General features: G+C 45.1%; 1 protein-coding gene across 5 annotated transcripts in view; it reads right to left on the reverse strand.

Moving 5' to 3' along the window:
- The window catches only part of HIVEP3 (HIVEP zinc finger 3), a 292513-nt gene extending 270316 nt beyond the window's left edge, over positions 1–22197 (reverse strand). For 4 of the 5 annotated variants that reach the window (XM_066982758.1, XM_066982757.1, XM_066982752.1 and 1 more), the window contains exon 1: positions 22041–22197. The gene's annotated coding sequence lies outside the window, so the exon portion shown is untranslated. Of the gene's footprint in view, positions 1–20366; positions 20506–22040 lie in introns of those variants that run through there. The other variant, XM_066982755.1, reaches the window with a different exon arrangement.
- Between the last annotated feature and the right edge of the window lie 405 nt (positions 22198–22602).

Raw genomic sequence — 22602 nt, forward strand, 5'->3', positions numbered from 1 at the left:
GTGAGAGCCAAAGTCAAACCAAGCCAAAACCAAATGCAAACCTGCAGCTAAGACAAAACAATTGGATTGCACTGATCTGGAGCTGGGCTAAAAGTCTTTGTTTCCTTCAGCAAGTATATTTTAGAGGACAGATTCTTGGTGTAAGTAGAAGATTTAAACCATATTTAGCATTCACTTTTCTTTTGCATGGCTCAAAGATAAACAGTCCGACTGCTTTGTTTGATTCAGAAGGAACAAAATAGCACTACTGTTAAATTTTTAAGGTGAGAATTCACACATTTTCCTTTGTCCAACGCTTCTTATTCAAAATAACATCCTGCTCAGATCAAGAAAATATTCTAATTAGATTCAAAACTGCATCAAGCATCCCAGTGTTCAACTTGAGATAAATATTTGCACAATACTGAGCTTGACGTTTATTGCAGCTTGACCACTGGAAAAAGCAAACCAACTTGCAGTTTACACTTTTTTTTCCTCGTACCTCGAGTTCTGATAACATTTTGCAGCTTCCCATCTAGTCAAACTCTGTTCGCTGTGAAAGTCACTTTAATTGAATCTGATGGCCAGCAGCCCCAGCCCATAGGCTAGCAAACCAGCACAGCCCCTTCAAACAGGGATCTGCCCCAGAACAGGCTGGGTGCATGTGGCTTGAACAGAGTATGACATTTCCTGCTGTTACAGCAAAGCACATCTGAGAGTCAAAAATAACATCACAGCATGGAAAATCTATGCTTCCTCCTGTTGACCCTAATCCAGGTGAGCCCAGCTGTGGCTGATGGAAAATTAAATATTAGCTTGCAAGTGTTGCACTAGTCCTATTAGGGGTGGAGCTAGCAGTATCATTTAGGAGACAAAAGGAAGGAAAAAAAAAGCTATTTTATGAGGTTGGGAACTGGATTTCACCCTGAAGGCTTGAATTCGGAATTAGAAGTTGCTGAAGCCAAGTTTTTCACTTCTGGCCCTCCAAGAACACTCTCTAATTTCTGAGGTCCCAGGCTAAAATGCCTTTGCCCAAGTGCAGGCTCTGGCTGAAGCGCATGGCAGCTGTGTTTTGCTTCTTCTCTAAAGCACCAGGTCATAAAAAATCCCCACAGGCTGGGTGTTTGTTATTGACATTGCTCTTTTCTCAATTTTCTCAACTCAGAGCAGCAGCAACAGCAATGCCATCTCAAATCCCTGGACTAACCCATTGCTGATCCTCAGCCCTAGAGAAGTTTATAAATAAATTAATAATCCTTCTGTCAAAATGGGTTTCGAACAATAAACAACAAATGATGGGTGATGACAAGGGGGTATAAACAACAAATAAGATAAAATACAGAGAAACTAGCCAGCCAACTGTCCTATGTAATTTCTGTAGCAAGAGTCCTATTGCAACTCGTGCATGAAAATGAATTTGCAGACTGCACCGTAACCTCAGTTTTGGCAGGAGAGTGTTACTCGTGAATGCTGTATTCATTCCGTTTCTTTTGCATGGAATATTTACAAGAATTACATTTGAAATGAGAGGAAAACAATCCTCTCTTAGCCATAAAGCAGCGTTAGGAATAAAAGCGTTAAGTATTTTCAAATGTATGCAGCTATAAAACTTATCCAAGTACCTCTGACAGAATTGAGATTTACCGACAATAATAGTTCAACTAACATAATTTGTGGATATAATTCACGTCCATAAAGAAAACTTTCGCATCTCTTAGAAAGTAAATGTTCAGGGTCATAGCTTGGGTCCTCTCTGCTGAGTAAATTGCTGTCAAAATAATGGACATTTCTGTGATGAGAAAGCCAACAAAACTTGAGAAAGAACATGAACAGGAGAAAGCCAACAAAATCAGAACTCTTTCTTGGGTTTCTGTAATAACCCTTAGGAAGCTCCAAAGGGGGAAAAAAAAAACAAGCTAACGCTATTACTGCAACTAAGATGTAAAAATGTTCCTGATTCTTCTATGACATTTGCACACTTGAAGAGAACTTCCTACAGGTCAGGGTCATTTAGAAGAGTGGAAAAAGAAAAGCAGAGAGGTTGCACCCTGGTGCCTGCCTCAAGTAAGGAGCTGTGGCCCTGCTGCCCGTCCAGGGGCTGCGTCGCTTTGCAGAGGTGCTGGGGGCTGCAGCGCTTTGTGCTCTCCCTGTGCACATCTCCACAGAAGCACTCTTGCCTGCAGCAATCCTTTGTGTGTCATTTTGAAATACACTGTGTATAGATACGGACTTTGTAAGAGTACTTTCTGTAAACCACTCTTGAAACATAGACCTTTTTTTTTTTTGGTTCATTTGCCAAGTAATATTTATACAATGCTGTTCATCAGAGAAGAGCTCAAATCAGTTAACAAGAGACATTCAGACTGGTGCTTTGGATCCCTCTACTTCAGAAGAAGAAAAGGGAAAGAAAAACCACTAAAACAAGAAAAGGAAGTCAATCATCAGAGCAGGAAGAGACCCATGATTTTTTTTTCTGAGGGGATATAACTTGGGCAGAGGTGCTGTGGAGCCAAGGCTGAGGACCGAAGTCCTGCTCCAGCTGGACCTCACAGGTCGGTGCCTCCAGCTGTGTGCCCCCACTCACCACCGCTCCCCCTCCAACAGCTGGGGGAACCAAAGGCTGCTCACACATCATCACAGTTTTGTCTAACTTAGCATATATACCAACGAAGAAGCAGTCTGAAAAGTCTAGTTACATAGGGTCATTTGAACTGCAAGCCTCAGCTGAGCTGTAATCAGCTGCACAGACAGCCACTGTCAGCAGGAAGGCTGCTCACCGAGCCTACAAGTGCTATCCCTGCATGCAGCATGTGGTGCACTGTCATGATTTAGTAATCAGATTTCATATTTTTTTAATTATTTTTCTTTGCAGTATGACTGTTCAAGTTCCACCCCATCCACTCTTTTGCATTTAAAGTCATAACTAGCCACTTGCTTGTATTCTCTCTCATTAAATTTGTCTCTCTTGTATTGGAGATTCCCACAGAGGTTTTCCTATTGACCATATCCTGACTCTAAAATCCAAGGAGAGAGCAGCCAAGGAAACTTTGAGTTTCAGTCAATGAAAGTGCACTGACGCCATCTACCCTAGCCTCTGACCTTTCAAGGCAGGAGGTTTTCATTCATTTTGCTCCCTTCTGAAAGTTCAGGAGCAGATGCTTTAGGTTAGGAGTAAGCCCTCTTGAAAGGGGAGGCTCTCTCCAGGAATAGATTTAAATTCTCCCGTGCAGTCTCTGCACATATTTGTCATCCTATCTTTCCCAGCTTGGATTAATTAGAAAAATAAAAGCACAACTGAATCTGGAAGTCAAATTTCTCTGGAGTGAGAACTGAGGGCTCTTAATTCCAGATCCAGTGTTAAATGGTAAAGAGTAACGAGAAGCAATGAATAATTACCTCCAGTAATCTTTACCTCCAGCAAAGAGCCTCATGTCAGCCCCCCTGCTGCTCTAACACCAAGGTTTCAGCGGTCATTTCCCACCAGAAACCAGTCCCTGAGCTGGTCCAGCCTGCAAATAACCCTAGAACATCCCAAAAGGCTGGAGGCAGAGGAAGCGCTGAAGCAGTTTTACACTGACAGCCAGGAGAATGGGAAACTGCAGCTCAGGCGTGCAAACACCCAAGCAAGCCTCACAGCTGCTGGACGAGGCATCTCAGCAGGATTTCCGAAAGAACTAACTCGCACAATGATTTGCAATATTCAGTCCTGAGAATGAGGAGGTTTCAAGACAGCAGCCTGCGTGCAGCCACAGATGGGCTTGGCAGAGGCAATCCCAGCGAAATAACACCCAGTGATGCAATGGATCTCCCCAAGTAATAAGGATAAAACAAGACTTTGCCCAGCTTGAAATGCAAGTCCCTGCAGGTTACTGTCACACCTTTCCTTTCTCAACGCTGGTAGCAATAGTGTTTAGTTTTTCTTTTTAATTGCATAAACTTCCCTGGAGCATCATCAATACAAGAGAAACCAAACTGCATTTAGTGACCTGCAAAAAGGGAAAAACACCTCGGGGCGGGTTGGGTTTTTGTTTGGTTGTTTTTTATTGCCTTTTTTTTTTTTTTTTAATAGAAAGGAAACTTTTAACAGTTCCCTAAATAAAACAAGGGAAGGGGTTGGGTGCTGCCATGCCATTTATCTCATCAATACACTTCCCCACGTAAATCCCTGTTAGCGAGTGACAAGTGAGTGTAAAAAAACAAAGGCAACGGTTTGACAGGTATCTCGTGCATTTTATCAAAGTAAATTGGATCCAGAAACATGAAAAATAGGTTTTGCAATACACACTGGCTTCAGGGGGTTCAATTCTGGTTTCTGTATGACCGGGGGAACGCCAGCCCGCAGAACGGCCTGACAGACAGCTCTTCAAACTCCCCGTTACAGCACCATCACGTTGGCACATCCGGGGTCCTGCGCACAGGGTGTTCGGATGCCATCCCCCTTCCCAGCTCAGACCGCTTTGCTGTAGCTCCGCCACTGGCAAACAAAATATAAACAAGCTTTAAAGTCGCAAGAGCTCGGTGACAAGGCACTTCAAAGCCTGACTCCCTATGCAGAGGCTCCTGTACACACATCAAAATATTCATTTTTTTTCTCCGCTCTTCGCTTTTCATCCTTTCTACTGCTTGCACAGCCGCAGTGGTGGTTTGCTGCTCTCCAAACACCACACACACGTACCAGAAACCTTTAATTAGGCAGCAGCTCTGGGCTCTGAGCACCCGAAGCTGCAGGTGTTGGCTTTGGGGAGCGAAGCTCTTTGCCTCCATGGGATGGGAACAGCAACTGGGGGGGGAGAGGGGCTGGAGGAGGCCTGACAGCACCACCTGGGGGGCAGCCACACCACGAGTCTCCCTGTTTTTTTAATGGCATCACTGAATCCAAGTTACTTCTGAATGTCGCAATTAATTTAGCCTGCTTAAACTTCACGTGGTGTCACACGTAGCCGTAATATGGCTTGCTGCCACCCCAGGTGTATTAATAGCAAAACCTGAAGTTACTGATAGCTGGAGCCCTGCAGCTGATCCGCGTCCTCCACCTGGGGGTCTCCATGTGCTGGTAGATGTCCGTGTCTCCTTCCAGCAGGAGTACGGCTGTCTGTGATGGGGAGATGGGAAAAAGCCAGGCTGAGGTTGGCTGGGGGGCTTCAACCGGCCTGAGGGCAGAGCCCTGACACCATCCCCAAACGCTGGCTCCTGCAGAGGCTGGAGGAAGCTCTCCTTCCGGAGGTGAAACCACTCGCCTCTTCTTCACGTGTGAAAGCAAGCACAGTATTCAAACTTGAAAAAATAGATTTTTTGTTTGTTTGTTTTTAAAGAGCCTGGAAACCCCCCCAATCATTTTGTACCAGTGGCGAGACCCAAAACTTTCTGCTGGTGGGTGGTGGGGTGGGATGAGAGAAAAATTCATTACAAGATGAAAGGTTTCACACTTCTCCCTCCAGCTAAAATCTGCACCAACTCTGCATTACTCAGCTTATACTATGGGGGTGTCAGCTCCCCATGTCCCACCTACCCCATGGCAAAAGCTTCCACCATTTATGGGGAAATAAAAAGTAGGTAAAGCCCCAATTTGAGGATGTATTTTCAAAGCATCTCCCCCCAAAATATTTTGTTGTTTGAAATGGTAAAGAAACCAGAAACCAACTTTGCTTCTGTCATCCTCTGCTGGAGAGGGATGAGGAGACCCTCAAAACACCGTTATTGCAAGCAGTGTGTTAACACATGAAGTTTGGCTTGGGGCAGTAAACCCAGATCGCACTGATGGATCGTTATCTTCACCTGCACCTTGATTTTTTTTTATTTATTTTTTTTTGCTTGAACAGCTAAAGACAAGCCCATCTCCTAAAGCAGGAAACTGTTGCTATCATATACACATTTAAGATTTTTCTTAACTCACGGAGCAGAAAGGAGTCAAAGATCAGTTAGATATATTTTTCAAAATGCCGCCCCCCCCCCGCAAAAAAAAATCACAACACCAGAAGCTTCTGCAGACTAAATCAGCATCAGCCTAAGTGTGGACATGACAAAGGGTGGGAAGCCATCTGAACATACCAACAGACGCACAGCTTCAAATTTTAACCAGAATCTTGCAAAAAGTGGTGCTTCACTAAAACCACAGCACAGAGTCGCAGCCAACCCCAGGAAAAGTTTCACCTTGCACTTTATATTCCCAGAACAGTTTTACACCGTGCTCCGCAGACGGTATTTTCAGCACCCACCTTCCCCCTCCTGTGCCCCTGTAATCCCTCCCAGAGCAGCTCATGAGCCATTCCTCAGCAGTCTGGGGCAGTGAAATTGGAAAACATCTCCTCCTGATTTTTTGGGGTGCTTCAGAGAGTTTCTGTGCTCTGTCAGAAAGGGAATCTCAAAGCAGATTAAAAGCACAGTGCACTCTCAGCACATCGTATGCGTGGATGTTTAAGACATGGATGTTTTTTAAAACACCTACATCTAATTCCCTAATATATAATAATATTATATTTATTATCATTTTATTTATTTATTTATTATTATTTGTTTATTATTTATTTATTATAATTATTATGTTATATTAATATTCCCTAATATATAATAATACAATATATTAATAAATGCTTCCCATTACGTGATGAACATCTATCACAGAGGGAAATCCATTACAACCTCAAGGTCCCAATAATCTCAACATCTCGCTCCAGCACCTGCTGCACAAACATCCTCATACAAAACCCCAACCTGCTGCTGCTCCCAGGAGGCAGCTGAGGACACTCCATTTGTTCCAGGGAGCAGCCTGATGCTGCCAGCATTGCCTCCTGGGGAATGCCACCAACCCCAAATAGAAATGACCAAAACATCACACCAAATGACATTTTAGACACAAACTTCGGAAGCATGCCTCACTCCTCTCCTTCTACTCCTGTCCCACTAGCAAAAAAACAATGGTTGCATTTGTCTGATACAAGGAAAAATGTAGACTTAAATGATTAAAATGCCACTTTACTCCAGCAACACACCCATTCAAATGTTTTTCATTTATTTCTGTCTGCATCTGCACTGGCCAGGACTGCTCCCACTCCTCTTTCAGCCACTTCTCTCCCAGGAGAGCTTTGGCACGTTTTCATGAACACCGCATGGATGCTCAGTACAAAAAAAAAAAATGCCGTTCTCCACCTCAGGCCATCCATGGACGGCAAAAATTTGGGTTTCTTTCTCCTTCAGCTGCTGCCAACAAGAGCAGCCTGGGCACTGCCTGATACGTCCCCATGATGCCCCCACTGCTTCCTCAACACACAGCCCCTCAACAGTTGTTTCCTTACAACATGGTTTCCAGCACAGGCAGTTCTACGTGCACACTCAAGTATGTATACACAGATGCACACATATGTACATAACATGTGCTATTCAGCAAAAAAGCACACAGCAGGTGGCCACTGCAGCAGGCTCGCTGCTCCCAACCCCACGTGCCACCATACCCAGAAGCAACAGTCTCATGTGGATGCCGAGCTTCACTTGCCTCGATTTGCCTTTTGGGCTTCTCAGACTTATATTTTCAAGACCTTGTGAAACAAATATATACTTCTGCAGCCCATCTGACCACGAGCACACACAGCCTGGCTGGCCTTTGCTGGGATAAGCCAGCTATTTGTCACCTCATCAAGTGACATGCGTCTGGGGCTGCAGCATCCCAACTGGTCTGAACTGATTTATGCCTGCACATCTGAACCGCGCAGGGCAGCCTCGCTCCCTACCCTGGCCACACAAGGGGCTTCTCCTTGGGGGTAGCATCGGTTTTTAATGTGGCTGCTAAGCTGAGGGGGGAAAAGGGTTTTATCGCAAAAAATCTCATGGAAGCAAGTTCTTGCGTGGCTGCTGCTGTGCAAGCATCGATAGTTGACAGCACTACAGCTCAGGGGACAGAAGGACAGAAGACAGCTGTATCACCTGTGAAATCAAAGTCTTTGACCTAGAGGCAAAGCATCCAAGTGCCCCATAACAGCCTGTCATCCACTGGACAAGGGACTGGAAGATTTAATGGCCTCAGTGAAGCCTTGGTGCTCAATCTCTCACTCAGCGACCTCCCTCCTCCCCTGTACGCACCTCCTCGCCTTCACTACCAGGCACCACAAGAATTTGTGGTCTGGCCCCAGCTCTCCTGAAGAACCTTGTTTCTCCTCACGGGCCCTCTTCTTCACATACTTGGACAGCACCCGAGTATGCAAGAAGTGAATGAGAACACCGATCTGCTCTTAAATTGCGTTTTGCACCCATTTTGCAGAAGTTATGACTGGCAGCATGCGCGCAAGTCAAGACAACCAGCCCGCTATGTCTCCCAGCAATATCATCACTAACCTGATTTCCTATTGCAATTAAAGGTGCTGCCAATGAATATTAATGCAGACTCCCAAAGGAGTCAGGTATTTTAGAGAGTAGGTTTGGTTTGATGACTATGCTTCAATTCTGTATATTCTTCTGCAGTCATTTAAAGCACAACTTTACCCATCTTGGCTTCTTTTTTAAACCTCAGCCTCCAAAACCACTCATTTATGGATGTTCCACATGATCTTTTGCATTTCATCTGTGTTTTGAGATGTCCCCTAGTCTGGGGCAGAAATCTGACCCTGAAACTCCTCAGAAATTTGAGAAAAGATTATTTAATCCTTCCCCCTGTTAAAAAATGCCTTTAATGAAAGCCTCTGCTCATGTGCTAATAAGACTACTAGCAACTCTTTCTTGGCTAAGACTCCTTCCAGTTTAAAGTTTTCTGCCAAACTAGCTCTCTCCTGACAGCTACTAATTTAGAACTGTTTTGTCTTAACTCGCATTTCTACTCAATTGACCTCATGGGCTTCTTCCTCACTAATTCCACAGAAAATGTGCTCAGCGTGCAATTCCCAAGTTTGCTTTCGTTAACTTCTCGGTGCTGCAGACCAGTCTGGAACAGGAAGATTATTCCTGGACTTTCTTTTTTTTTTTTTGATATATCTATTCTCCAGGATGTCATCATTGCAAACATTTTGCCGACCGAAATCTCACTCATAACAGATAAAGTACCGTAGAAAAAAAGGGAAAGGAAGAAGTCTGTCTGCTCTCCCACAAGTGCCCTGTATTGACATCAGGCTGAAATGAGCGTGCCACAAGAAAGTGAGAAATAGCAGTTGTTCATAGCTGTCAATACATGTGTTATAAATACATTATGCAATACGTTACAGCTTCAGGCTCAGCCTCGCCAAGACACTCAGGCTACAGCACCCAGATCTGAGATGGGCTTTGGTACCAAACCTTGGGCTGGCCATCACCCAGTGGCACCCCTTGGTGCAACACCCGTACCTAACAGGTACCCCTATAAGGGTCAGGCCTGGGGTACCTGCGGGTGGGTTGCTGAGCCCTGCTCACCCCTTCTCAGGCCAGAAGAGAAACCGGGATCAATAGCTTGGTTCATCATGTCTTGCCGCCCTCTTTCTCCATACAGACCTGATGGCTCCTTGCCACGGAGAAGGCTTCAAGTCAGACAAAGCAAGGCCTCCAGAAATGTAGTTTAGTACCTAATCCATTGTACTACCAGAGAGTGTTTTATGCTTATTTTTTTAAACAAACTTGTGTATGTGTGACTTCGGTAGAGATCATTCTCCAAGTTGTGCATGCTGGCATGGTAGTTAAATGATTTATGGAGTGTTTGGAAGATGCTGAGATAGAGAAGCTTGTGCAGGAGGATCAGGTGGAGGGAAGATATTTATGGAATAGCTAACCATTAATAGATATACTACTAATATCCTCGAAGAAATCCTCAACTCCTTTAAAAATACACATGCAAAGAGCACCAGGCACAGTTCAATGTGTGATGACAAAAAAAAAAAGCTTATCTACATTTCCTGAGCTGAAGAACGATGCCATGGGTCTGAAGCACTGCTTCCTCAGACCCCAAAACAAGGGCAAGATCTCCCAAAGCAACGCAAGAGGTACAGAACCTGCCCAGGGAGGTCCAGTGCCACTGAAGACTGCTCTCGATCTGGCACTTTCCAAGAGGAATGAGTTGCCCATCTAATTCAGTTAAATAATGCAATTTAAATATAGTGACTGGAGCCTTCGTTTTCATGGATGTCAGGAAGAAATAAGCTACACATTATATGCAAACCACAGAGGAAGTATTTTAATTTCCAACATACAGCGTTTCTCCTAACCTGAAACAATGATTTTAGCTTGTTTTTACTCCCAGAAGCCACCAAGTCTGCAGGGCTCTGAAATATTAATTTACCAGGAGGTGTGAAGGAAGAAACACAGCATACCCTCTGTATGCTATGTCTCCAAAATTAAAGCACCTTTCCTAGAGGAGATCCTATTAATGATCTCTCCACTATTTTATTAATGAGCTTCAGAAATGTTTCTATATTGTATTCAACCGTGCTTGCAGTTAGAAAGGCAGCCCAGAAAACCTCGGTCAACGTCTACAGCTCGGGCTGATTTCTTGCAGGGCGGTTATACTTCTGGTGGCTGCCAGTTTGATCAGCAATTTGTGGTCCTCAGTTGTCCCAGGAGCCAGGACTGCTGCTAAATGCCCCACACTGACCAGGTATGGGGCAAACCCAAGGGTTTCTACCCGATGAGACCCCTCTGGGACACACGTGCTCTTCCAAAGCAGAGATGAGGCACATTCATTGGAGGGTACACACAGGACTTTGCTGCCCATCTGGTGCCTTTACTAGCACTTAAAATAACACTGGAGTTTTATGAACATTACAGGTACTGTCTGATTTTTTCCTTTCCCCTCCTTGCCCCAGCCATCCAAGTCTTATTCATGCTCCAGCAGTTAGTCAACACCAAAACAGCAATAGAAACATCTAGGCAGACATGGGCATACCTATAGAAAAGGAAACTCCAGTTCTGCTTCCTTGCCCTGACCTCAGGTAGCAGCTGTGTTACAAGGAGAGGAAAAGAGCCCAGCCATGCTCAGCTGTGCAGGCACCCTGCTGGCCTCTCACCTGGGGAAATTTCAGTTTAATTTTCACTTACAGCCCAGGCAGGATGCAAGTCAGTTTCCTCCTTTTCCCCACTGGAATTTTTTCCCCTCCATATCGCATTCACATAACCTTTAATACAATTGAAACACTCAGAAATAGTAAGAGGAAGGGATAGTTCAATATCAGCATTAACAAGGTTTTAATAACATGCAGAAATATCATCCCAAAGTTGTCCTGCATGGACCAACCCAAGTGTCTGGCAAAAGTACAAGGTTCCTGGTGGGTGGCTTTATTTTAATGTAGGCTAGTCAGCTTCTGAGCCCATCTCTGCAGTACATCCAGATATTCACAGAAAACTGTATTCTAGCCATGCCTAAAAGGCAATTTTCAACAGGGCAGGATTTAGACTAAGGTAAAGACATGGAATTTTCCTTTCTGTACAAGGCACAGAAAAGGACAAAACCTGCATTTAATTTAAACCCCTCAATAAATAAAAGCAATACAGCATCTCCTGACCTCTGCTTTTCAAAGCTCTGTAGTGGCCAGAGGGAAGATCTCACCGGAGCAGAGAGGAGCCAGCTGCTGCCAGCCAGAAGAGCAGCAGGGAGGCTCCGAGGCTTTCCTGCCTGCAGGAGGCACCAGGCAGGGATGCTCCGTGCCCACCTGGGTTGGAGGAGAGGTTGGATGTAGCATGGCAGGGACTGCTTGTGCTGGAAGATCATAGATTTGTTCAGGTTGGAAAAGGCCTCTGAAACCATCCAGTCCAACCTTTAACCTAGCTCTAGCCCACCATTAACCAGCTCAGGAGATGTCACACCGGCTGTGACATCTCCTGTTCCTTCAGCCGTGGGGATTTTCTGTCTGCGGCATCCTATTGGGTCTGCTTGCAGAGAAGGACCTTCCCTCCACGGGCTTCCCCCAGATCCCGTTGGATCCAGAGCATGATCGCTGGAGCTGGAAGAACACCGTGGTGCCAGCACCTTGGGGCCTGGGGGCTCGTCACGCAGTGTTTCACTGCTCACCCACCCCACCCTAAGTAGCTGCAATGCAGCAGAGCTGCACTGGGGTCCTGCTGATCTCCCTTCTCACCACCAAGAGCACTACTGGTCAAGAACAGGTTATTGAAGGGTCAGAGAGATGCTCAAGGAATAGGTTCTTGTTTCTAAGTCCATAAAAAGTACCCGAGGTTTTATTACCATTATTAAGTGTAAAGAAAGATGGAAAAATAGCTCCAACTTCGTTGTTACCATGAACTATTGCAACTCCTCTTGACAAGCAATGCAGGTGCAGGCTGGAAGCAGCATCCTCGCCAGGCACTTCTGCTGCTGCCTTGCAACTGCCTTCAGAACTTCTTCCTGCGAAGTTTCCCTCACCCACATCAGTTACGTTCAGACCTGGGCTTCTCTTTTACCCACGGCCTGACACCAGACAAGGTTAAGCCTCCTCCAAAACGCGGACATTAACTTCTATCATCGCACGCAGCCATCGCGTTACATTTGTTTACCTGATGCTCTGGTCTTGCCCAAGCGTTGTGCTTTGTTAGCATAACGCAAGTATTTTGTAACAGAATTCAGGCAAATCACCTTTCCTGCCCTGTAATTTACACCAAGCTCAGAGTAGCCATAATTAACACAACAATTTCAAACACAATTTAAAACCACAAGAAATTTTAATTTTAAAAGGTGATTTTTATCTGGTTTTAACTATTTTGCTGAAGACGGACAGATGCCTGTCGACTGCCGTAGCAGTGAGAATACAGTAATTTAGCCTTCATGTTTAATTCGGTATTTTGCTACCTAGGGAACACAAAATATTCTTTAAGTATTGTCACATAATTATAGCCCACATTCTTGTAGTCTGAACCTATATTTAAAGTCCTAATTTTTTACATGCTTTTTTATTCTAGGAAATACAGAATGACATATTTACAATTCAGTAATTTTTGTCAAACTCAGTTGAAACTGGAATTCAGTTGAAAACAAAAACGATATTATTTTCTTGTCATTTAATTAAAATCAAATTTAAAATATGCTGGAAAGAATTATCCAAATATCTTGCATACAAAACCAAGCAACTTCTACGAGGGAAAGATTAACAGTAGTTGGTGAGCTGACTTCCAGGCTAATATATGATTTTCAAATATATTTATGTGCCCTCAGATGCTCATAAAGCACCTACCAGGAGTTTCAAAAAAGTACCTAAAAACATAAATAGTGAAATTCCATGGAATTGAAAAGAAGTTGAAATTCCCAGCCTGCACAAGTGTTTTTGGAGATTTTCAAAGACCTTTAGACAAGAAAAGGGCTTTGAGAGCCTGACTCAAACTCTGGGGAGGTAGCTGTGCATCCTTCCCTACGTGTTTTCAATTGTGGACTGGAACACGCTTGCTTGTTTTTTTGTAATTCCTAGCCATTTGCTCAGTTTTGCGTGAAGAAATCCAAATAAAACAGAAAACCTTCCCAAGTATTCAAGCTAAATTGAAAACAAAAGTGGCAATAGTGAAAGGTTTGCAGCACGGAATTTGAAAAAAAACTTTTCAGAACTTCCCCCAGCGCTCATTAATAGACACTAACCCCCACCACCGCAGATTTAATAAATATGAAAGCACGTATGCAGTAAGCTTGAGCTGGCTTCCAACACTTACGATAACTCTTATCGCTTGAGAAATATTTTTAATGTTTTAAAACTAAAAGACATCATTCAGATTTCTTCACAGTAGCTATTTTAAATACTTGATGCAAACTATAACTTGACACAGATTATCAGCATTTCCAGTTAAACGGGCATCCCCCAGCTCTAATTTATCTTTTTTTTTTCTTTAATAAATCTCATTTAAAAAGCCCAACACATCCAGAAATGTTTATGGAAAGTTTTTCCCATGTCGAGGACAGCTGCAAGGCTTCCAGCCTCGCACATAATTCAGTGCTTCCTGCAGCAGCTCAGACCCGCGTGCCTCAGATTTCTTGGCGGCTCCTCTTACCAATTGCTTTAGCAAGGCTCAGAGGTACAAAACGCTGATAAAGGGAGAAATTAGCACTGGGGGGGGGGCTGCAAGGGGCAGATCCCATCTCCCTTCTGTTCCGGCTATTGCTGCCTTTTGGGGCTGGGGACAGCCAGGGGATGGAATTGCAACCAAGCCACGAGCACAGAACATCCTGGTGCAGAGCAATCTAGCCAAGACAAACCCCAGCAGCAGGCAGAGGGGAATATGCAAGGAGGAAATAATTCCCTGCCTGGGGCTTCACCGACCCTCCCATCTGATGGGCCAGCAGCCCCAACCCCGAGCACCTGCACCAGCGATGCTCCAGCACTGGCACAGCACCCATGGGAGCCCCTTCCCTGCACACGGCAGGCAGAAGGACTGGCTCACGGCCAGGCTCGCCACTTTTCTCTAGCAAGACAGACAGTTGACTGCAAATTGGCATAAAAATATACATATTTGCATAAAACCTGGGGCAGAGCATGCATAGCTCCTGCTTTCTTTTTTTAAAAGCACAGTGCCACCTCCTCCTATGCAAAGATGCATGCGATGAATAAATAAAAGATAAACCCGTGACATATTCCAATAAGAGTCTCAACTTTCTTTAATAGCAATGAGATGAACAAAGCAGGAGGAAGGGGGAGGGCCCCTTGGTGCTATTTTCAGCCATTATTAACGGAGATCAAAAGGAGCAGCAGAAAGTCAGGGCCCTTCGAAGGGTGCAGGGCTGCGATCCCAGCCGGAGCGGATGCTGGTGGGATGGGGTCGTGCGTCCGGATGCCTGGGATCCCCGTGCTCTGCTGGGAACACCCCGCAGGCTGAAGAAACTCATGCAGCAGGCTGAAGATTTAGTAAGGACAAAAGGAGAAATCCAGTAACAGATGTCTAGAGAGAGAGGGTGTGGGGGAAGGATCTGTTTGGACTTGTGAGAGTAAAGAAAATGAAGTATGCAAATTGGTTTTCAATTTCATACAAAAACACCCCTTTTAAGATTTGAGCCAGGCAATGGAGGAAAACAAAAATTCACTTTCCATTTTGTCATAAGCCTGTTGGAAAGGACAGCACGAGGCTTGGCTCACCTCGCCAGGCACATCGTGCATCTGCACGGGAGAGCTGCCTGATGCACACCATGCCCTTCACAACCCAGGCAGGGTTTTCTCCTGATGTCAGTAGGTCCAGGAGAAGCAAAGGCACCCTGTGCTGAGGCTAAGCTAAGGCAGGAACAAGAAACAAAAGTGTTCTAGCTCTTGGCATCGCTGCCTCTATTGCTCCACTGAATACGCTTTCCCTGAAGCCTATTGCAAGGATGACCCAACGAAAAGTTGCTCAGGTTTAAGCATCTTCATTTGTTTCTCCAACCCCAGCTTATGCCACTCCATTGGGTTTTCCTCTGGGAAAGCCCCCCAGGTAAGCAAAGGATGCCAGACATGCTCATTGCCAAAATCTCACCTGGGCACAGCTCGGTGGATGCGGTGGAGGAGTGGTACCATGCCCTGCCCCATCCTGCTCATCCAGACTGTGCTTTGCTCAGTCTGAAGCTCATGTTTATAGATTGATTCAACCCTAAAATCCTCCTCTCTGAAGAGAAAGCAAAGCACCTGGAACATCAGGAGGGCTTTTCCTATTTAAAAAAAAAAGCTTACATTTTGCAGAAGAGCGCCAGCTTCTCTCCAAGCTACCATCATCCTGCATATACCCCAACTGGTCTACTTTAAAAAACTCAATTGAAGCACTCTGTGTATTGCTGGAGACATTTAAGCTCGCAGCATCGTTGCTAGATGCAGTACAAAGACAGAAGAGATAGACTAGACCCAGCGCTGGAATCAATACAAAACCATTAAGCAAGCATCAGCCTCACTACAGCCTGCTTTACACATCAAAAGCAGAGCCTGCACTTGGTGCTTTTGATTGAAACCAGGAACTCTGCCTGTTTCCAATATTGTCATTCCAAGGCACACAGAAAGATGTGATGTGGAAGCTGAAGGGTTAAATGAGTACTTCTATTCAACCACCATCTGATGTGTGCACAAAGTGCTAATTATATCTAACAAAGACAATGCACAAAGCCCTACGTAATACCAGAGATCTCAATAATGCCACTATCACTCTTTATTAGGTTCATTTTTTGCAAGTTAAAATAGAGGATGATGATATTCAAAATCTGGGTACTTGTATTCAATGCCCCTAAGTATAGGGAAATCTGAATTAAGAGAAATTATCAGAAAAATATTGCATGTTCTGTGCTGTCAGCCGATTAACTTACTGAAGCGTCCTTTGAGTACTAGTGGAGGGGCTGCAGGGAAGCGTAACCACCCGCAGGCTGGGGACAGCACTGGGAACAGGCTGATGTAGCTAAATCCAGAGAACCAGAGAGACATTTTCCAAAGCCCAAGACACTCCAGAGATCAGAGGAAGGCTTTGCGTTGCTGAACCAAAAGTTTTCCTGACCACAGTGGTGTCAGTCTAGGTCTAAAACGGGAGGAGGTGGTATGCAGCTGGGACAGCCCTCAGCCCACTCTGCTCTTTTCCAGACTAACAGGGAAAGTAAGTCCACATGTGAAAAAAGGAAGTAACACTGCATTTTGGTTCAGCACACCAGAATAATGAGAAGCTGCTGGGGTCAACACAAGGACAGCTGGGGCATGAACCAAGAGCCTTGTCCCTTCCGTGCACCAGCTGAGCACGTCTGCAGCACACTTGCACTGGGGTGGCTGAAGCAGGAAGGAGACAGGTGCTGAAAAAGGAAAAAGAGCTGCTAGCAGTATACATGTGCATATATACATCCCTAATGGCAGCAAAACAAAGCCAAGTCCAAGAGGTAAGCAAGCACTAGATTAGTACCGTTTTAATTATAGAGCTTCTGGCCTTTTTTTTTTTTTGGTTGTCTGCATTTTTGTTTATGTAGTATATGTACCCAGGAGGCAAATCTCAAAGCCCCTGCATTTCTTCTGTTCGTTATTACTTGGCATTACAGAACCTGGGAGCCCAAGGCACGATCGTGCCCCAACACGTGGGTGTGCATTGCAGAACCTGAGCGAGTCCCTCCAACAGCAGGGAAACGCAGAATTCAACTGTGGGTTCGTGTTCCTGGTGGCTTTTCAGACTGCTCTGCACTGCCGTATTTATTAGCAAAGTTTCCTATGGAAACAAGGTTTATGCAACCACTTCTGTGCATTCTAACTGCAACAAAATTCAAAGCATGGTTACGAGCATCAGAATTGTGACCCTATGAAGGAGAGGCATGAAAGCTGGGGAAAACAGCTTTAGTGTAGATGGAGGCAGACAAATTCCTCAACACAGCAAAAAGTCTGCAAGAGGCCGCGGGGCTGGTGATGGCAACCAAGCAGAGCCCATCAGCACGAGCCAACCACATAGACTGTGCGTGAGGCCGCAGGTCACCCCAGCACATAGCACCACATACGGGACACGGCAGGGGTCACTGCAACAGGAACATCATGAATTATTTAGCATCCAAAGGATGCAAACCCCTAGGAAACCACACCTCATCTGGGCTGTTCATTTTTTATTTTTTTTCCCCCCCTAGAAGATCAAAGCCTGTAAATTTCCAGGACAACCTTCACGTGACAAATGCAACACAGAGCAAGGCCAGCAATGTCAGAAACTTGTACCTTCAGCTTTTGTCTCGAACCCACCAGAATCATGATGCACCTCCACAACATGAATTACTACTCAAGGATGGGGGGAAAAATTTGGAAGAAAAAGGAAAAGAGGAATTTAACCAACTCTGTGAATTTCAATATGCAAGTCTTTAATTTATTCCTTAGAAATCAAGTTGCTAAAGTATTAATGTAGTCACCATTTGAAATAGCCATCTCTACCAGTCTTTGATGCCACACTTGCTGCAGACCCCACATTGAAAGCTCACAACTTTGAAGTGTTTCTGCTGAAAAACTGAGCTTCTGGGTGAGCAAGGCTCAGCGTGGATTTTCCACGTCTGAATTCTGTGTTCATATGGACTGCACAGAACTGGGCTAAGTGACTTCTCACCAGACCTTCAAGAAAAGAGTTGGCTAATGTCTTTACATCTAAAGATCAAATGGCTTCTATTGTATTTAAACAGTGAGCATGAGCAAGATATTCATAAACTCATATAGGTTTGTTTTCCTTTTTCACCCTCACTGTGGATTTAAGTTAATGCAGAAGTGATAGGGATTCACTACAGAATAGACCCTGAAATTTTGCTAAAGCACAGGCATATAGTTGTTATCCATTAAGATGGAGCTTGTGCAAGGTTTTGGAGGGTCAAGGAAGTGGTAGAAACATCCAATATTTGAACAAACTGTTCCTGGAGTCACAAACGTAACAAAGATGAACTATCATCAACAATTACTTTATGCTATCTGGATGCCCCAGACCTTCTATGAGCACCGTAATATTGGTGTGTTCTAGCAGGCCTTCAGAGGGCAAAAAAATTACTGTCAGTTAAGAGTCTATTCTGAACATATACGCCATCTTTGTTAAAATGCATCTCATCTTGCCTTCTAAAAGCGATATTTTCTTTAAAACAGATTTTTCACTCCAGCTTTACAGTCTGTTTTTCCCCTGTGCCGGAGTTTACCTTATGATGTACATTACGTGATTACCAGGATCATAAAGTCAAGCACTCTGAAGTTCAGAAATATGAAAAACACATTCTCCTGCCCAAACTTAACCTTGTTGTACCCATGAATTTTGCTGCAGCCTTTCCTGAGATCACTGCTTTCCGCGGGCCCTCTGCCTCCCTGGGTGTGCAGAAGCGGTGCTGCGCAGGCAGTGAGCAGCAATTCAGCAGCCCATTCTGTTCTCGCTGTTCAGTGTGTGGCCTTGTGCCTTATTTACTATAATTATTTCAACATCTGCTCTGAAGACAGAAATCTGTTTATTTCCTCAGAGGCTTTTCTATGGCACTCATTGCTGTAGTTGTTTGAATGCTTTATAAAATATTAATGGATTTCTGTTCTTTTCCTTCTGTTATCATCTCCATTTTCCAGACGGGAAATGCTGGCCCACAGACTAAATAGTGAATTTGTTCACCAATTTGGGAGGAAGCAGCAGATCTCCCACACGTGCAAGACTGCAGCGTGCTTGCAAAAGGTCAAAGAAACACATGGAGAGCTGTAGGTTACAGCCAGGATGAAGCAGAAAACCCATCCAACAGCAAAAGCACATTCTGTGATTCTTTCAGCACTACACTGTTTTTTAAATCAAGTTCTGCAAATGAAATAAGTATAGAAATAAGCAGGGTACTACTTTTCCCTCTTTGACACCCAGTTCTCATAGTAGGTGCCTTTATTTTTACAACAAGAGTTACAGAAACTTTATATTCCTAATGCCTAGCCACCATTTCCCATCACTTCAAGACTTGCTATAAGAGTCAGATCATGCCCAGCTTATCCTTGCCCTTCAAAATGGCATCAATCTTCTTACATGAAAGATGTTAAGTACAAAAAAAAGTCAGTTTTTTTTTAGTAGATCAAACATTCCCCATCTTTCCTTGCAAGTCCGGTTTCCCACCCCTCTAATCATGTCTGCGATTTTTCCTCTAAGCTCTCTCCACCTGCTCCTCATATTGCTAAGTTCAAGGCACCAAAACCTCCTCCTGATGATGAGCAGAGCACGTCAGCTCCCTGCATCTCACAGCCTCATGCCGCACCACGCACACAGCACAGCACCAGTGCCTCCACACCCCAGCTGCTGGCCCCGGTGTGCCCCAGCCATCCTTCCTGCGCGTGCCCATTCCTGACTAAGTTTAGAAGTTTATTTTTGCCCTTATTGAATTACTTCCTGATTTTTTTCCATTTTGCCATTGTTGTTTTAAATTCTAATCCTTTCCTCTAATGTCCTTACGGCCCGTCTCAGCTTTGTGCCATCTGCAGATTTAATAAGCATGCTCCGATTAATTAAAATAGTAGATATCACCTCATAGAGCCCCCCTCCATACACACTTCCACTTTGACAGGAGATGATAATTATTGCACAGATATGGCTGTCTAATCAGCTTTAGACCCATCCTGGAATTGCTTTCTCTTGATACACTAAGTTATGAAAACTGTCTTTTGCAACATTCCCACGTGCACCTGCAGCCGCGCTAGAATTGAAAACCCCCAGTACATCCCATCTACCACTTTTCCCCAGCCTGCAAAACTTGGTATCCAGCAACCGTCTACAGCACATCACAGAAACAACCACCGGCAAGTGAGATTGCTTGAGCTGCATTTTTTGTATTTAAGTGCAGTGAGTTCATCTGCCCCAGGTAACTGAAAACATGTATCTAGTACTCAAGACTGTTTGTTCTCTATTCAAACCAAATATTGTATCTTTCCAGTAATTTTTATTAATTGGGGTAGTCACTGGACTACAGCTGATCCTTTCAGGAAAGGCAGATGCAGCAGAAAATTGATATTTACTGATCAAATTTTTTGTTGTTGTTTAGTTTCCCCTATTAAAAACAGCACAGCCACCCAAGCACGTGTTACCTCTCATGCCTGCTCTCCTACTCTTCTCCTCCAGTGCCTGCGCCATGGGTTTGTTATCCATCTGAGGCACGGTGTCCCAGCAGATCAACAAGTGGCAAGAGGAATATTGCTCATCCAAAGAGAGAACGAAGGCCACTCTGGCATGGGATACTAAACATTTCTACTCCACAAAACATAGCTTAAAAAACCTCCTCAGAAGAAAACACCACTCTGCTCTTGAAGATGCATCAAAGGGCTTTCTACGCACCGGTAGGTCTGCACTCAGTTTTCTTGTTCTTTGCCCCAGCAGGGCTTGGACCTACGGCTTAAAGTGACTTCACCTGTTTCGGTTTGAACCTTCAAGTACTAATTACTGCCCTGTATAACTTCTACACTTAGGACACACACAAGCAGCATCACCAAGGGACACAGAATTACACCACGTGTTCAGCATCACCCAGAGGAGCCAGCTCAGCCACTGCTCCCAGTCCACTTCTCACAGCACCCAGCTGCACCAGAAAGCCAGGCTGCCCCTGCCTTCTCTAAAGTTACACAAAAGAAGGCTGAACAGAAGGCTGAAGCGTGGTTGTGCTCCGAGGAGATGCCCAATTAAAAGCAGAAAGAATTCAAGTCGTCACACACTGTGCAGAAGTGTCTATCTGCAGGGTAAAAAGACTTGCTTGCTCTCCACTCCAGGCTCCAAGAGGAGGGTCTAAACTGGCTCAGGATCATCGACAGCAAGGCATCCTGCAGCTGGGGCAGGCAACAATACTACTGATGATTCAGGAGCGGAGACAGATCCAGCTCTCTGCATCAAGCATTAGCTCTTTAGGAGAAGGGAGGAAAAAAAGAAAGTAAAACTGTGCTTTAAGCAGTGAAATCAGCAGGCTCCGTCAGCATTTTTGTTTGTGTTTGGTGCAAATTTAGGAATTGTGAGTATCTCAAGAAGTTGCTGGCATCTGGGGATTTCAGGCTAGGACGGAGCCGACGCTGCTGTTTTTGCTTCCTGCCGTAGCACTGTCGGCAGCAAGCCCCCAGCTCTCGCTCTGGCTGCTTCCAGCACAGACCATTGCTACTCCCAGTCCCCTATCCTGTAACCCACAGACAGGATTATTCACTCAAGCCTTATCTAAGGCAGCATGCACCCATTCCTATAAGCTCACTGTTGCTCCACGCAAGAGATGGCACGAAACAGGGAAAAAGAGGATGCCCTCTCCCACCACCCTCATGGGTCCTTGGACACTCGACAGAGCTGGAAAGGGAGCAAGGACAGCACAAGGAGAAGCACAGAGAGATCAGGGTAGGAACGATGTTCTGGCAGCACCAGACCCAAGCATTCTCAAATACACAGGACCTAAAAGCATCTTGCATCTTTTCCCTCAGCTCCTGAGCCCCGAGGGTAATCAATGCCAGGTCACAAGCTTTTCCCCTCAGGGTCAGAGGAAAAACCCAAGCACCTTCACTGCCAGCAGACAGCCCACGCACTCACACGCTCGCAGGGCTGGGAATTTCACAAGTAGGTGTACAAGCCTCAGAGGAGGCACAAGGATCGGCGCTGTGCCTGGGAAGCAGGCAGGAGCACGCAGCAAGAGGCAGAAAGCGCAGGGCAGATCAGAGCCCCTCGGTGCTGGGATCAGGCACAGCACCAACACACTGCCCCCAAACACCTCACCCCACAAACACCGCCCCAAATACCTCACGGATGCAGCACACACTGCCCAGCACGTGCAGGACAAGGGGGACGGCACCACCACGGCCGCAGGTCCCACGCCAACCTCCCTGCAGACAAAAGCAGCTCCCGCTGCCCTCCTGCAGGCACAGAGCCCCTGCTCTAAGGAGAAACCTGCTTCCCACCTGAGCCAGAAGATTTAAAGAGGCTTTTTCAACGTGGACAGGTGTTGCAGGGTCGACTCATTCTCTTGGTTAGCAGGTGGAGGAAAGCATTCAGTCATTCACCATAAGCTGAGCCGTCAACATTGATCTGAACAGGCAGGAAGATTTGAAACAGGGGTTTTTTGGTCATTTTAAATGTATCAGCTTTCATATAAACAAAAAGTACTCTGATTCTTCTGGCATTGGAGCATACAGTGTAAATACAAATAAATAAATAAATGATATGGCACTGCACATGGAAAAGATAAAAAGGCAATTTTCTTAAAATCCAATTTTCAGTTCTCTGCAACTATGTTTAAGTGCAGAGGGGCGTATTGCTGTGAACCAAAGCCCCACAGCGCCTACACATTAGTCAAAGGAAAGA

This window comes from Anser cygnoides, chromosome 24 (assembly GCF_040182565.1).
Source record: "Anser cygnoides isolate HZ-2024a breed goose chromosome 24, Taihu_goose_T2T_genome, whole genome shotgun sequence".
In the NCBI taxonomy this organism is placed as follows: domain Eukaryota; kingdom Metazoa; phylum Chordata; class Aves; order Anseriformes; family Anatidae; genus Anser; species Anser cygnoides.